Source organism: Danio rerio, chromosome 1 (genome assembly GCF_049306965.1).
Source record: "Danio rerio strain Tuebingen ecotype United States chromosome 1, GRCz12tu, whole genome shotgun sequence".
Taxonomy (NCBI): domain Eukaryota; kingdom Metazoa; phylum Chordata; class Actinopteri; order Cypriniformes; family Danionidae; genus Danio; species Danio rerio.
Genome location: NC_133176.1, coordinates 53,034,290 through 53,052,500, shown reverse-complemented (window position 1 = coordinate 53,052,500; position 18,211 = coordinate 53,034,290). Strand labels below are relative to the sequence as shown.

Below are 18,211 nucleotides of genomic sequence, written 5' to 3'. Positions count from 1 at the left end.
CAGATAAAAGGATGGGTGGATGGATGGATAGACAGATAGACAGATGGATGGATTAAAGGATGGATGGGTGGATGTGTAGATGGATGGATAAATAGATGGACGGATAGACCCAAAGAACACTTAGTTGGATGGATGACGGATGGATGGATGGGTGAATGGAGAGAAAGATACTGCAACACTTTCTTACAGCCTAATCAAACTCAAACCAATATTCAGCTTAATCAATATTTATCAATATTTGATCAATAATTAAATGAGTTAATTATTAAAAATGTAACCGTTTGTGTCGACCCTCATCGTCTTCTTTGCATTAATGATCATCTGACTGTATACATTATCCTTCTCATATTCAATTCTCACTTCTGCAAAACCGCCTAAAAGAGGGAAGGGAGGATAAAAATCTCAGGGCAGCAGTTTTGATATCCTATTGCTTCCTCGATTATTCTATTTATGTTTCAGTCAAAGCTGCAAAAACCATGATTGGCTCCCTGGAGCTTGTTTGACCAGGTTATCAACAAGAACAGATCAGCAAATAAAAGATAAAACATTTCTTAAAACTGGAGGTAGAAAAGCGCTACGTGACCTGATGGTCATGGACTGGTTCCTCTTCAACGGTAAAGCCTGCTGGGAAAGGCTTTGGAGAGAATGATGATGGATCCTGCAGTCCGCTGGCTGATTTCATCTGGACATGAGTGTGTGTGTTCAAAGAGTCCCCCGCCGCCCAGTTTGACCAAGATAAGGGCACTCAGGCCACGGTTCAGCTCCTGGACAGGAACACACGCAGGGGTCACAGGCAGGGCCATCAGGGACGACACTGGAGGAAAAACACATCCGCCTTTTTCTACTGATTCAAGCCGTAGATGCTGCAGTGAGATGCACTGACTGTACACGTGTTTTAGTTTTTTCTGAAAGGCAAAAGAACAGAGTGTTAAGTGAAAGACATGCATACACTGTAATACAGATCAATTAGTCGTGACAACAAAACGTTTTTAACTAAGTTAATCATGTTCTAACTTAACTTTATTAGTTACGGATGTTGTTTTAAGTCAGTTTATTGTAATATGAGTTCAAATGACTCATAAGGTTCATTTGATTTAGCTTAACAGATTAAGACAACCAGTATTTAAACTGTACACTTCTACACTGATGACATGACAACATATGATTCTGATATGGTTAAAAATAACTCATTTTATAACGTAATAAACAGACAGACAGGATAGACAAACAGACAGACAGCACAGATAGACAGACAGATAAACAGACAGACAGACAGACACATAAACAGACAGGATAGATAGACAAACAGGCAAAATGGGAGACAGGACAGACAGACAGACAAATACAGACAGATAGACAGACAGACAGACAAATACAGACAGACAGACAGATAGACAAATAGACAGACAGACAGAAAGACAGACAGACATAGATAGACAGACAGACACACACACAGACATACAGACAGACAGATAGACAGACAGCACAGACAGACAAATAGATAGACAGACAGGACAGACAAACAGACAGACAGACAAATAGATAGACAGACAAACAGACAGACAGACAGACAAAGAGATAGACAGACAGACAGCATAGAAAGACAGGCAGACAGACAGACAAATAGATAGACAGACAGATGCAGACAGACAGACAAAAAGATAGACAGAGACAGACAGACAGACAGACAAAGAGACAGACAGACAGACAGACAGGACAGACAGACAGACAGACAGAGAGGACAGACAGACAGACAGACAGGATAGATAGATAGACAGATAGATGATGACATGATGTTATTCTAGTGTTGATGATCAGTGAGTGACTCAGAAGCTTCCAGAATCACGCCCCATTCACACGGGGCTTCAGCGTCAACGCTTGACAGAGGGCGTGTCTGAAGTTGGCTGACGCGATCGTCATAGCAGCGTTAGCCAATGAAATTAGTCAGCAATAGGCCACAGTCTGAGTTGTGTATATGCATACAGCGATCTGATTGGCTGACGCTTCCGTCGCCGCTTAAAAAGTTGAGAAAGTCCCAACTTTTGCAGCGAGCAATGCCTCTGAAGCAGCGTCGACGGATCCACAATGCAGTTCGGCATTACCTGACGTCATCCATTCAAAGAGAATGGGAAGCATTGACTCTGACGCCTCGTGTGAATGGGGCGTTAGTGTTCTGCAGGTAAACGTGTATGTGTGTGTGTGTGTGTGTGTGTGTGCGTGTGTGTGTGTGCGTGTGTGCGTGTGTGTGTGTGTGCGTTCCGTGTAAATCACCTCTGCTTTCCTGCTTCAGGCTGAGTGTCAGAGCAGCACCTGCTGGAGCTCATATATCACAGGTCGACCGCAGACCAGCGCTCGCTGCCTTTGGGCCAGAACTGCAGAGATCAGAACCCCCAATACAGGCCTGAGGGACGGAGATGTCTCAAGCCTGACAGTGTTAGGACAAACCAGAGATAAACTTCTTGGAAAAAAGCCTCAATACACGCATGACAAACAGACTATGAGGAGCACAGACTGATAATTCTCTACAAAACAGTGCTAAATGCAAACAATCTCTCATTTACTGTATGAGCAGCCAAAGTTTAGGGAGCGCTGGTCTGTGGGAATGTTTTGCAATTTTTTTTTGGTTTAAATAAACCACAATTCATTAATTATTGACTTAATAAAATGAAATAAAAGACTAAAATAAATAATTCACTATTTTAAGATAAATAAATAAACCTTAAACACCATTTATACACGAGTATACACTGTACACTGTAAAAACTGCAGGGTTCCACACAATTCATTCATGCTGTTCCAACACAAATCTATTAAGTTAATTTAACAAATTTGTGGATTAAACATAAAACAATTAAGTCGTCCAAAAATAATTCCCAAGATTTGTGTTGATCGAGCTCATTTTAAATTAGTTTCAACAAGCAGTGAAAATATTTTTTTAGTGTAAAAAAATGCTGAGTTCCACACAATCCCTTCATGTCATCCCACCACAAATCGATTAAGTTAACTTTATTGTTTTTACAGTTTTAGGTTGATTGAACAATAAACATTAAATTTGCTTTGAAAAAACCCCTCAAGAATTAAGTTGTTTTAGCTCATTTTATATACTTAGTTTAAACCAAATTCAAAGTTCAAAGTACAAACCAAAAAGTTTAGCCAAATTATTATTTTTGTTTAAAAAAAAGTAAGTAAAAATAATAGTAAAATTAGACAATAATAATAAAATTAGATAGTAAAAGAGACTAAATAAATATAACCCATTCATAATTATAAATTAGAAAATGTAAAAACATATAGTATTAAATAAGATTCAGATAAATAAAAGATCCATTTGAGATATATTAATTAATATTAGATTCAAACAAACAAACACAACTTAATTACAAAAAAAAGATTTTTTATCAATAATAGACAGAATGTTAATAGATTAAAATAAATTAATAAACTTATTAATTAATAAACAAACAAACAGAAACTTGTGTTATAATCAACATACGGAAAACTTGAAATTAGTCAAAATTGTGGTTCGTATCTAACGTTGAACTTTTACATTTTTTTTCAGCTTAGTCCCTTTTATTAATCAGTGGTCGCCACAGTGGAATGAACCACCAACTTCATTCATTCATTCATTTTTTTCCGGCTTAGTCCCTTTATTAATCTGGGGTCACCACAGCACTTAACCAGCATATGTTTTGCACAGCGGATGCCTTCCAGCAGCAAGACATCACTAGAACAACCATAGACTCTCATTCACACACATACACTACGGACAATTTAGCTTACCCAATTCACCAATAGCGCATGTCTTTGGAAGACCCGTGGGGGAAACTAGAACACCCAGAGAAAACCCACAGCAACACAGGGAGAACACGCAAACTCTACACAGAAATGTCAACTGACCCAGCCAGGACTCCAGGGACCTTTTTGCTGTAAGGTGATCGTGCTTCCCACTGCACCACCGTGATGCCTTCCATGTAATATTCATTTATTCATTTTCTTTTCGGCTTAGTCCCTTTGTTAATCTGGGGTCGCCACAGTGGAATGAACCACCAACTTATCCAGCATTTTTTTTTATGCGGCGGATCCCCTTCCAGCTGCAACCCATCACTGGGAAACAGACACATACACTATGGACAATTTAGCCTGTACTGCATGTCTTTGGACTGTGGGTGAAACCGGAGTACCCGGAGGAAACCCACGCGAACGCAGGGAGAATATGCGAACTCCACAAAGAAACGCCAACTGACCCAGCCGAGGCTCGAACCAGCAACCTTCTTGCTGTGAGGCGACAGCTTTACCTACTGCGCCTAATAATATAAATATTATTAGATTTAAACAAACAAACAAGCCAAACAAACCAATTTTTAAATTAATATTAGATAAAATGTTAATAGATTAAAACAAATACACAAACAAACAAACTAATAAATAAATAAAGAAACAGACACCCATGTTATAATCAACATGCGGAAAAATTTGACATGCAGTATTAATAAATGCAATAAAGTCATGAAAAATCGTTTGGTTCGCATCTAACTTTGAATAATTAAAAAGAAACAATAAGAATCAATTTTTTCTAAAAAGTAATGTCAAAATCAAACAAATGTAATAATAATAATAATAATTATTATTTTTATTATTATTATTATTATTATTATTATTATTATTATTATTAATATTATTATTATTATTAATATTATTATTATTAATATTATTATTTTAATCATCATTATTAAATATTTAAAGCATTTTTAGCTTATTTTCCAAACATAAACTTTGATGTAATTGTTAGCATTATATACATACAGTGGGTCATAATGTAAAAAAGGTTGTAAATTCATTAATTTTCCTTCGGCTTAGTCGCTAATTATCGGGGGTTCACCACAGCGAAATGAACCACCAACTATTCCAGGATATGTTTTACACAGTGGATATGTGAAAAACATCCGAGGGGAAACTGGAGCACTTGGATGAAACCCACGCCAACATAGCGAGAACATGCAAACTCCACACAGAAATGCCAACTGACCCCGCCAGGACTCCAGGGACCTTCTTGCTGTGAGGCAACAGTGCTAACCACTGAGCCAACATGCTGCCCTAAAATATAACATAACTCAATATGAGAAACACAAACGTACATCCTTTCCATCTGCTTGTATAATGCTGTCATTGCTTCATTACAGTGTATTCAGCAAAAACAATAATACGTGAGTGCAGGAATTACAGCTTGGCTCTTCCACGCGCTGTTTAACGGTCGGTGAAAGGCCTCCAAGTGATTTATAGAAGCCCCAGGGATCTAACGTTTAATGATTAATGTTCTGTGTCGTTTCTTCGACTTATCTTGCCGCTTAAATATGACTCAGAGTTTGAGTGTGACTCTTCAGATCGAGACTCCGAGAGCCGCTCAGCCGCCAGCAATCCTGTTTTGTTTGGAAGAAGATCTTCCTTACATTAAAATAATGGGAAACAAATTGCCTGAGCACGTCCTTCCTCGACCACGGGATCCCCTAATCCAAAATACATTAAAAGAGGGAAAAACTGAATCAGATGAAGAGCAAACTACAAACTCATTCAGTATTCAAACAAGAAATAAAACATAATCATTTACTTAAATAAAAAAGATTTTTGCAGCATGTTCAGGCTGCTTATTTAAAATGAGCTGAAAACAAAATTTTAGGATTTTTGGGGGACAACTCCATTGTTTTATGTTTAATACACTTAAATCTGTTAATCTAATCAATTTGTGTTAGTACAGCATGAATGAATTGTGTGGAACCCTGCAATTTGTACAGTGTTGATGTTTCCTCATGATAAAGGAAATTTTCAACCCAGGCTCATTATTAATATTTACCCATGCATACATTTCCGGAGAACACCAAAGACGCTCATGGAAGTATGTTTTTTTTTTTTTTTTTTTTTTTGCAGTTTTTGTGAATCCACCAGAGGTTGCTATGTACGCTTTTTCAGATCTCAAATTTGTTTAGCGAGTGACATTCGTGCTTGCTGTTCTCGCGTTAATCCACCACCACCCAACCGACAGTGTTTTCAAAAGAAGATTGACCCGCCCACCACGTTTCCTAAACCCAACCGACAGTATTTTCAAAAGCATTGGCTGACCCGCCCACCACATTCCCTAAACCCAACCGATAGTGTTTTCAAAAGCATTGGCTGACCTGCCCACCACATTCCCTAAACCCAACCGATAGTGTTTTCAAAAGCATTGGCTGACCCGCCCACCACATTCCCTAAACCCAACCGACAGTGTTTTCAAAAGCATGGGCTGACCCGCCCACCACATTCCCTAAACCCAACCAATAGTGTTTTCAAAAGCAGATTGACCCACTCATCTCCTTCCCTAAACCTAATCGACAGAGTTTTTAAAAGCACCGATTGACCCTTCCACCACATTTCCTAAACCCAACCGACAGTGTTTTCAAAAGCACAGATTGACCCACCCACTACCTACCTTAAACCCAACCGTGTTTTCAAATACACAGACTGACCTGCCCACCACATTCCCTAAACCCAACCGACAGTGTTTTCAAAAGCATGGGCTGACCCGCCCACCACATTCCCTAAACCCAACCGATAGTGTTTTCAAAAGCAGATTGACCCACTCATCTCCTTCCCTAAACCTAATCGACAGAGTTTTTAAAAGCACCGATTGACCCGTCCACCACATTTCCTAAACCCAACCGACAGTGTTTTCAAAAGCACAGATTGACCCACCCACTACCTACCTTAAACCCAACCCAGTTTTCAAATACACAGACTGACCTGCCCACCACATTCCCTAAACCCAACCGACAGTGTTTTCAAAAGCATGGGCTGACCCGCCCACCACATTCCCTAAACCCAACCGATAGTGTTTTCAAAAGCAGATTGACCCACTCATCCCCTTCCCTAAACCTAATCGACAGAGTTTTTAAAAGCACCGATTGACCCGTCCACCACATTCCCTAAACCCAACCGACAGTGTTTTCAAAAGCACAGATTGACCCACCCACTACCTACCTTAAACCCAACCCAGTTTTCAAATACACAGACTGACCTGCCCACAACATTCCCTAAACCCAACCGACAGTGTTTTCAAAAGCACGAACTGACCCGCCCACCACATTCCCTAAACCCAACCAACAGCGTTTACAAAAGAACGGAATGACCCGCCCACCACATTCCCTACACACCAACACAGGGAGAACATGCAAACTCCAGACAGAAACGACAACTGTCTCGAACCAGCAAACTTCTTTCTGAGAGGCGACAGTGCTAATCACTGAGCCACCGTGCTGCCCCCAATTTGGACTATTTTTAATACTTATTTTACCATCATTTATCATAGTTTTTCCCATGGAAAGAACATGCCGTATTCTTTATGTAAGCCACACACCCAAAACAAGCTGCAAACTGTTGCTGAATTGATTGAATCACTGCTTTATCCATCAGTAAATCAGCTACACATCAGCCCTCTTGACAGCATGAAAAACAAAACTGTTATGTAAATTCTGAATAAATTAAGTACAGAAATTGAGCAATGTGACAATACTAAAACCCTTTTATCCCATTATAATCAACAAAGTGCTCTACAATGACAACAAATCGTATATTTACAGTGAGACGCCTGTATTATTTACAGTGCGTCTGCGTGTCCGGTGTCACAATGTCTTTGCTGCGAATGATCGGCGCCACATCTACTCCATCTACATTCATCCATTCATTCATTTTCCTTTGGCTTAGTCCCTTTAATCATCCACAGAGGAATGAACCACCAACTATTCCAGCATATGTTTTACACAGTGGATGCCTTTCCAGCTGCATCCCAATACTGGGAAACATCCATGCACATTCATTCACACTCATACACTACGGACAGTTTAGTTCATTCAATTCACCTAAAGCGCTTGTGTTTGGACTTGTGGGGGAAACCGGAGCACCCGGAATAAACCCACACCAACACCGGGAGAACATGCAAACACAGAAATGCCAACTGACCCAGCCGAGGCTCGAACCAGTGACCTTCTTGCTGTGTTGCCTCCATCTAAAATCATGCAAAAATATTGGTTTCAAAGATATCAGGTGATGTTTCTTATAGATACAGTTTACTCAAACAAACAAGCAAATAAATATGTTGTTTTGAACCATTGTGGGCAGTGCGGTGGCGCAAAAGAAAATGAAAATGAATTGGAAAATTTTTGAAAATAAAATCAATGAATGAATGAACCAGCGTGATTCTTCCTTCTGTGGAACATAAAAATATACATTTTTTAAAAGCTAATGATTGTTTTGAATAATTGAATAAAAAATATAAATAAATAAATAAATAAATAAATAAATAAACAAACAAATAAATAAATAAAATTCATTTAAAATATTCCAAGACAATATTTTAATCAATTTGTTTTCTCTTTTTTGCAGTTGCATTACTAAAATGAATAGATACATAGAAATAAATTTGATTTAAAAAAAAATTAACAAATAAGTTAAAATTAAACTCATAATAAAATGAAATAATATTTATGGAAAAGTCTTATTTTTGTTTTACTAAGAAAAAAAACAACAGAAACTTTATTATTTGTTTAACATTTGTCAATATTAAAAGAGAATAAAAATACATTATTAAATGACATAAAAAATATTTTAGGCAGATACAACACATATATGAGGCAGAATTTCTTAATTCTTTTAACATTTTTTCTAACAGAGTTTGTTTGTTTTATTATACTTAAATTGAATGACTCAAATTATTAGAAAAAAAAGGAAAAATAAACTAAAACTAAATTTAAATATTAAAGAAATATGCAAATATAAACTAAATAATTAATACAAAATATTAATATAAAATAAATAAAAATATTAATATTTAAAAAAATTAATTGGCAAAAGCACAAATTTACATTATTTACACTTAAACCAAACTAAATTTGGGCTTTCGTACAACGCAAAACATGTTTCAAAATATCTTATTTTGTATTGCATAGAGAAAAACAAGTCTGGGACAACAAGAAGGCATTGAAACAATAAAAAGATGCAGAATAATGACTGTGGGTTACACGGTAGTGCAGTGGGTAGAACGATCGCCAAACAGCAAGAAGGTCACTGGTTCAAGCCCTGGCTCGCTCATTTGGCATTTCTGTGTGGAGTTAGCATGTTCTCCCCATATTGGTGTGGGTTTCCTCCGATTTCCAGTCCAAAGACCTGCGGTTCAGGTGAATTAGGTATGATAAATTGGCCATAGTGTATGTGTGTAAATGAGTGTGTATGGATGTTTCCCAGTGATGGGTTGCAGCTGGAAGGGCATCTGGTTTGTAAAAAATATGCTGCATAAGTCAGTGGTTCATTTCGCTGTGGTGAAAATATATATAGGGGGCTAATAATGCTGACTTTAACTGCACATGCCAGTGCTGGTCGTTTCAGTAGGGTAGCAGTATAAGATAGCGAGGCTCCTGGCATGGAAGGCCCAACATGAATAAATCACATCATAATCCCCGTCACCACAAAGCAACAACAAAAAAAACAGAACGAACAGAAATCAGGCCAAACATATGGCTGAAAGAGAGCACAGTCACGCTGATGGAGAACAATAAAAGCCTTAACATCAACACACACACACACAAACACACACACAGAAAGAAGAAGATCAGGAGACGGCATAAAGACAAATCAAAAAATCACCACCAGCAGCAACTCTAGCTCAACAAGACAGAAGAGCAGAGATCACGGAGGTCTGATTCAGTGAAATCAGTCCAGTGTGTGTGTGTGTGTGTGTGTGTGTGTGTGTGTGTGTGTGTTTGTGTTTTTGTGAGTGGCATTCGGGTGGGATGTGTGTTTGCGTACAGCATTTTAGTTGTCTGCTTGTGTGTGGTGTGTTTGTTTGTGTGCGTGAGTGTTTGTATGTGTGTAGTATTCAAGATAGTTGTGTGGCCTTTAGGTTGTGTGTGTGTGTGTGTGTGTGTGTGTGTGCATGTGTGTGGCAATTGGGGTTGTATGTGTGTATATAACGTGTTGAAGTTTGGTGTGTGTGTGTGTGTGTTTGTGCACGTGTGTGTGTGTGTGTGAGGCATTTTGGTTGTGAGTGTATGCGGTGTGTGTAGAATTTAGTTTGTCCCTGTGTGTGGCAATCAGGTTGTGTGTGTGTGTGTGCTTGTGTGAGATATTTTGGTTGTGTGTGTATGCGGTGTGTGTAGAATTCAGTTTGTCTGAGTGTGTGTGTTTGAGGTATTTTGGTTGTGTGTGCATGCGGTGTGTGTGTGTGTGTGAGTGTAAAGTGTGGGTGTGTAAAGTGTGTGTAAGTGTAAAGTGTGTATGTGTGTGTCTGTGTGGTGTGTGTTTGTTTTTCTTGTGTTGTTAAGTGTTGTGTGTGTTTGTGTATGAAATTTGATTTGTGTAAATGTGTGTGGCATTTGGCTGTGTTTGAGTGTGTATGTGTGTGTGTGTGTGTGTGTTCAGGTTGTGTGTGTGTGTATGTGTGTGTAGGAGTGTGCGGATTGTGTGTGCGGATTGTATGTGTGTGTGTGTAAAGTGTGTGTGTGTGTGTAAAGTGTGTGTGTGTGTGTGTAAGGTGTGTTTGTGTGTGTCTGTGTGGTGTTTGTTTGTTTGTTTTGCATGTGTGTTGCAAGTGTTGTGTGTGTTTGTGTAAGGAATTTGATTTGTGTACATGTGTGTGGCATTTGGCTGTGTTTGAGTGTGTATGTGTGTGTGTGTGTTCAGGTTGTGTGTGTGTGTATGTGTGTGTAGGAGTGTGCGGATTGTGTGTGCGGATTGTATGTGTGTGTGTGTAAAGTGTGTGTGTGTGTGTGTGTAAGGTGTGTTTGTGTGTGTCTGTGTGGTGTTTGTTTGTTTGTTTGTTTTGCATGTGTGTTGCAAGTGTTGTGTGTGTTTGTATAAGGAATTTGATTTGTGTACATGTGTGTGGCATTTGGTTGTGTGCAGGTTGTGTGTGTATGTGTGTGTGTGAGTGTGCAGATTGTGTGTGTGTGTGTGTGTGTGTGTGTGTACGAGGGATCTTCGAGTCAGGACATGAAAAGGAATTCTTTCATCATCGCTAATCTGCAAAACATAAACATTGGAGCATCCACACAGTCTGCGGATCTGGCTGTGTGTGTTCGGGGTCCTCCACCCTGTGGATTGTGGTTAGGGATGTGGGAGCTGGTGTTTGGAAGTGTGCGTGAGGAGCTCCGACTGTTTGTTTATGCTTGCCAAAGTCATTGTAAGTGCGCAGATCGATATCCACAAGGTCTCCGGGCCAGATCGGAGGAGACACGAGGAATTGCCAGGCGAGGGCGGGCGGTGAGAGTCAAGTTTAAGTTGTTTTTAATCAGTATTTGTGTTCTCATAGCTCAGGCGAAAGATTACGGCGAGTTATTAAAGTGGGCAATTAAAGTACAGTTGAAACTAGAAGTTTACATACACCTAAAAAAAGGAACATATCCATTTTTTTAAATGTCTGATGGTAAATCATACTAAATGTTTACTATGTTTGGTCCGTTAGAATTACCTAAATGATTTTCATTTGCTAAATGCCAGAATAATGAAAGAATTTGAGAATTTTTTATTAATTTCTAGACAGTCATAAGTTTACACACATTTCCTTGGTATTTTTTAGCTTTGCTTTTAAACTGTATAAGTTTGGTCAAATGTTCTGGATATCCTTCCACAAGCTTCTCACAATAGTTTGCAGGAATTTTGACTCATTCCTCCTGACAGAATTGGTGTAACTGAGTCAGATTTGTAGGCTGTCTTGCTTGCACAGGGTTTCTTCAACTCTGCCCACAAATTTTCTATAGGATTGAGATCAGGGCTTTGTGATGGCCACTCCAAAACATTCACTCTGTTGTCATTAAAGCTCATTTTAACTAATTTGGCAGTATGCTTAGGGTCATGGTCTGTTAAGAAGACCCATTTGTGGCCAAGTTGTAATTGCTGACGTCTTTCCTGGCTGATGTCTTGAGATGTTGCTTCAGTATTTCTACATAATGTTCTTTCTTCATGATGCCATCTATGCTGTGCAGTGGACCAGTCCCTCATGCAGCACAACAGCCCCACAACATGATGCTGCCACCCCTATACTTCACAGTTGGCATGGTGTTCCTAGGCTTGTAAGCTTTCCCCTTTGTCCCCCCAAATGTAACACTGGTCATTATGGCCAAACAGTTCAATCTTAGTTCCATCAGACCGCAGGACATGTCTCCAAAAAATATTTTCCCAGTGTAATTCAGCAAATTGTAATCTGGCTTTTTTGTTGATTCTGGCTTGTTGATTTTCCCATGTTGTCACACAAGGAAGCAGTGTGTTTGAGGTTTTCCTTAAATACTATTCTACAGTTGTGCCTCCAATGAACTCAAATGTTGCCAACTAGCCAATCAGAAACTTCCAAAACCTTGACATCATCATTTGAGCTTCTTTAGAGGCAGAATAATTTTATTGTCTGTAAACTTGATTTTTAAGAAAAGTTATAACAATTTCTCAAAAAACACACAACAGGTAATTCTATAAAACATTTTTTTGCATTCTATTGAAATGTCTAGAGAATTTTATTAAAGTAAAAATAATATTCATGCAAAAGATTTCTTAAATTATCTTAGCATCACTTCAATTTTGTCTAGATTTACATTTGGGATTTATTTCTGTTATTTATTTAGAATATTATTTGTATAATAACAATAATACTGTAATTATATATATATATATATATATATATATATATATATATATATATATATATATATATATATATATATATATATATATATATATGTACATTGAATGCTTATAAATATATAATGAAAAAAAAATAATAAATAATAAATAAGTTTATTTTTTTCAATTTCTGTTTAACGGAGAGCAGATTTTCTCAACACATTTCTAAACATGATAGTTTTAATAACTCATTTCTATTAGCTGATTTATTTTATCTTTGCCAACTTTAACTTGCATTAAAGGCACAGGCCACAAAAACAGCTACAATGTGCTCAAAGCAAAAAATTTCCAAAATTCTGAAAGGGTTAATAAATATCTGACGGGTGTTTTGAGCTGAAACTTTACAAACACATTCTGGAGACACAAAAGACTCATCTTAAATCTTGAAAAAGGGGTAAAATAGGTGCCCTTCAAATCTGTGTGTTTATATATGCAATTAACTTGAAATATCATTGCACTTTGCTTCTTCATAAAATCCGTACTTGGATCTCGCAATTTTTCTGTAACTTTCCAGTACTTTTTCCTTGTTTGATGGGGATTTTCATATACTATTTATTTAAATAAAGGCTTTTAATGGTTAATGACTTTTTAATGGTTTTCTGTGAAGCTTCTTGGTTTGATTTATGGCTTAAAATACTTTAATGTAAGACTTAAATAAATTAATAAATTGGATTTTTACTGATATTTGAATTCAAAAATGGTTATTTTAGATTGTAATAATCCAACAAATAAATGCAGCATTGGTAAGCATTTGGGACTTCTTTTAAAACCTTAAAGGTCCTGTGAAATTAAAATAAAGGTTTTCAGATGGATATCTATAAGCTTATGTGCTCCAAAACAGTGACAGAGTTCATGTTTAGTAGATATAAAACTGCTATAAACATCCAAAGCTTGCATTTCGCCACTTCCACCTAAATGGATCAACAATTTTTTTTCCACGTCACATCCAATACTACAGTTTCTCATCAAATCTTGACCAATCAGATGCTCTCTAGTATCTAACATGGCCCGCCCCCTTCAAGACACTTCTCATTTGCTTTTCATTGGATGCGCTTAAGCTCAATCACCCTCAGTGGCAGAGCTGTGATTAAAACAAAACCCTATTGGCTTTTTTTAAAAGGGGAGGAGCTACTCTATGCCCCACCCTCTCTTCATGTGTCAGTTAAGATTACGTCAAACATCAAATTAAAAAGAGCAGGGTTGCTCATGCAGAATATTGTTTTTGCAGTGCACATGTGGTTCATTCTGTGTAAGGACGTGCAGACAGGCCTGTGGCTACAGGTTTATGAGTGTGCTCAGATTAGCCCGAGACAGACATCCATACTCTCGAAATAACCCACAATTAGTCATATTTTCATGTCTAGCTCACTATTCGCTAATCATGTATAAAATCATCATAATTGGGTTTAGGCAGCAAGTGCGGCGGAAGCGCATTACTAGCCGCACTCTGCTTCAGTGGAGACTGTCCATGGAGAATTATCCCCCTCTGAATGATACCGTAATTAGCTTTTAAAGCGCAAAGTAAAGTGAAATGTTGTCGCGTCTGCCTCAAAGATTATCTCGGATGCCTGAAAGTTTCCATTTCGATCCTTCACAAACACACACACACACACACACACATATAGAAAGCTCTTCCCTGCACTGAAGCCAAACTGGGTTTTTGGAGCGTTTAGGAAATAAAGCCAGTCAACTCACGCCAATGCACTGCCATAATCCAGTTTTCAGCTCTTTTTGCTTTTTTGGGCTGTTGTTCAGTGGTCATCAACATTTATCTGTGTATGTCTGACAGATTAGACCTGGATTAGTGTGTTTACATAGACAACAATATTCTGACATTAACACAAGACAATACACTTTTCTAATGAACGATTGGAATGTCAGTTTAGTTCTCAGAAAGGTATGTAGATGTGTTGTTCGCTGTGTGGATTGAAGTCTGATAGTAGTTTAACAGGTTTACTCTATCTACAAAAATGTGAATCACAAAATATCAGAGAACATATGATGAATATTTCCCTTTGTGGGAATCCAGCAATTTAATCTAACTGGACAAAGAAGGGCCGATAAAGATAATTTGGCCAGGACACCTGGGTTACACCCCTACTCTTTACAAGAAGTGTCATAAGATTTTTAATGATCAAAGAGAGTCAGGGCCTCAGTTTTTACGCCTCATCCCAAATATGGTACTCACTGACAGTATAGTGTCCCCTTCATTATACTGGGGCATTAGGACTCCGAGCACACTCTGCTGGCCTCACTAACACTACTTCCAACAGCAGCCTGGTTTTCCCATGTGGTCTCCCAGCCAGGTACTGACCTGGCTCAGCCCTGCTTAGCGTCAGTAAGTAACCAGCTGCAGGGTTATATGGCTGTAGCCATTTTGACATCAAACCGATTCGCATTTCTGACGTGTTTTTTTTTTTTTTACTTCAATGTCAATTTGATGTCTAGGATGTAAAACAAGAGCATGATAGGAATATTCGATGTAAACAGCTGAATCATAATATAGTCAAATTCAGAAAAAGCTAAACGATTCAATTACATACAGTTAAAGTCAGAATTATTAGCCCCCCTTAGATTTTTTTCTTTTTTAACAAATATTTGCCAAATGATGTTTAACAGAGCAAGGACATTTTCACAGTATGTCGGATAATATTTTTTCTTCTGGAGAAAGTCTTAATTGTTTCATTTCTGCTAGAATAAAACAAGCTTTTAATTTTTTAAAAACCATTTAAGGTCAAAATGATTAGACCCTTTTTAGCTATATTTTCTTTTCAATAGTCTACAGAACAAACTATTGTTATGCTGCGTTCACACCAGACGTGGAAGAAGCATCAAGCATGAGTGATTTACATGTTAAGTCAATGCAAAGGTACGAATAGACGTCCTGCGGTGCGATTTGGGCCAATGGCGCGGCACAGATTTAGCATTTTACGTGTTTGCGCTCTTAACGCGTGAATCAGGTGAACAGCTCGATGTTAAAAATCTGACCTTCAGAGGACATTTCTCTTGAAGATTTCTCTTGGAGGGGCATGCTTATGACATAGCGCCTGTTGTTGGTGTCCCAGGGGGAAATCCTTTTGCCGACACCGGACAACAGTTAATCAAACTGGGTTCGGCTCAGTCGGAAGCACCACTGAAAGCCTCCATCATGTGCAGGTTAAGTTTCTGGAGGAGTTTATGAACTCACAGAGCTGGATGCATCTCTGAAAGGATCTAGTGGACTCAGACACGGCTCCAAAAGAATCAACGCTGTTTTTCAGCCTTCATAAAGCACATAAACACAGCTGTTTTCTCATTTAGTAACAAAGCTAGAGTCACCGGGCAGACAGAAACCCTGGCCATCATGCGAATCCGAATAAACAGGAAAAAATAAAAAAGAGGGCTAATCATTCAGGAGCTAATAATTCTGACTTCACCTGTATATCCATGTAAACATACACACAGACAGCTCTTCAAGCATGCAGCCAAACTGGGTTTTTAGAGCATTCAGAGTACAAAATAAACTCTTCGCCAATGTACTGTCATAATAATCCACTTTTCAGCCTGTCTTCCTTTTTTTTTTTTGACTTACTCAGCGGTCATCGTCATTTATCAGTATATGTGCGACAGATCAAACCATATCGCTCTAGATTACCAACACCAGATGCCATTTCCACCCCTCTGCCACATGCATGTGCTTTTTAAAAAGGCAAGTGTAGATGCTTACTCAACCTACAGGACAAAAGAAAGGCACGTGGAATACGCAATGAGATCTGGTGTTGGTGGTGGAGGACGGGAGATAATCCTGTCTCGTATGGGTTGTGTGTGAGACCCTTTTTCAGCATCTGCGGTTATCGCACCCCCCCCCCCCCCCCCCCCCCCCCAAGAGTTTGCTGAGACTACAGGACGAAGGCTGCAGTTTAGCCCGCTAATCCACCCCGAGCTGGGGCATTAAATCTGTCCCTCTATTCACACTTTCCGCTCCAAAGCCACAGTGTACAACATACTGAGCCCTGCGCGGTGTCATCTGCTGACTGCAGTATTTAACTCCATTATGAGGGAGTATAATCTCGGCCACACAGTGAACACTGACTAAGGTCTTTACCTCCTCCTAATACAGGCCCGGAGATGCGAGCGTGTGATGTTTGCTCTGTGTTGTTATTTTAAATGTGCTTTTGTTAAATCAAACTTTTGTTTTTTAGAAAAGATTCATAATAAATGATCCTCTGAGGGAAATATGATCTGAAATTGAAATAAAAAACGAAGGATTTACTTTTCTTTGTTCCCTGCTCCATTTTAATGCACAGCGCCCTCAAGTGGAGAACAGTGGACTGGCATCCAAATAATATATTAATTTATCACTGATTAAGCATGTTATACTAATGAATATGGTCTTTTACGGTTTCTAATATGCTTAATACACCATTTTTGTTGTCTTGCTTGAGTTTCTCATATGCAAGAATTTCTTAAATTATTCTAAATAATTTTTTTTCCTCTGAACTCAAAGATTGAGCTGAATTACTGATATAAAATGTAAAATATGTTAACAAATAAACCTGATACTTAAAGAAACAGCTCCCACAAATATAAAAATGATGTCATCATTTACTAATCCTTGTGTCGTTATATCTAATATCTAATACAGATTGAATATAAATCTGATGATTAACAAAATATATAATTAAATTGCCATTTTTGCTATATATTTAAATATGTTGTACAGATGAGGTATTTGATGTATGTGAAATCTAAATATAAACGTTTATGCTGTATACACTATGTAATTTGCATATGTTTTCTAACACTAACTGAACACACAGAATAAATATACACTTTAAAAGATTATATGACAAAAGTCATGCTATTTTCATTTATTTTATTAAGTTAATCAGGTTTTTGCTTATACAAATTAACTTATTTTAATTTTTATTTAGGGGTTTAGTTATATTTTAGTCAGTTTGACTGATTTAAGTTGAGATTAAGCACACAAGTTAAGTTGATTCAGCTATAAAAATGCAGTGTTTTTCAGTCAGATTTCAGCACATTTTCAGTTAAATATCCATTAAAACCAATCAGATTCATTATTTGTAGTTATTTATAATAATTTATGCATTTTTTCTAATACTAACTGAACACAAAGAAGAAAGATATTTACTGAATTTCATTTTGAGCACGAATGCAAGCATACACTGTAAAAAAGTAAATGACAAGAAGTCATGCTATTTTGATTTAGTTTAATAAGTTAATCAGGTTTCGAGTATTTTTTTAGTTTTAAAAATTTTAACTTATTTTAGTATTTATTATTATTTAGTATTAGTCAGTTTGACTGATTTAAGTTAAGATGAAGTAAACAAATAAAGTTGATGCAACTATAAAAGATGCAGTGCTTTTCAGTCAGATTTCAGCACATTATCAGTCAAATATCCATTAAAACCAATCAGATTCATTATTTGTAGTTATTGTTAATAATTAATGCTTGTTTTTTTAACACTAACTGAACAGAAGAAAGATATTCACTGATTTTCATTTTATGCACAAA

At 37.6% G+C, this 18,211-nt stretch overlaps 1 long non-coding RNA gene across 1 annotated transcript in view; it reads right to left on the bottom strand.

Moving 5' to 3' along the window:
• The window catches only part of LOC137495292 (uncharacterized), a 105,219-nt gene that overhangs the window by 65,969 nt on the left and 21,039 nt on the right, over positions 1-18,211 (bottom strand). The window contains exons 3-4 of the long non-coding RNA XR_012408221.1: positions 2,272-2,425; positions 584-905 (exon numbers count right to left, since the gene is read on the bottom strand). This is a non-coding gene — a long non-coding RNA (uncharacterized lncRNA). The remainder of the gene's footprint in view (positions 1-583; positions 906-2,271; positions 2,426-18,211) is intronic.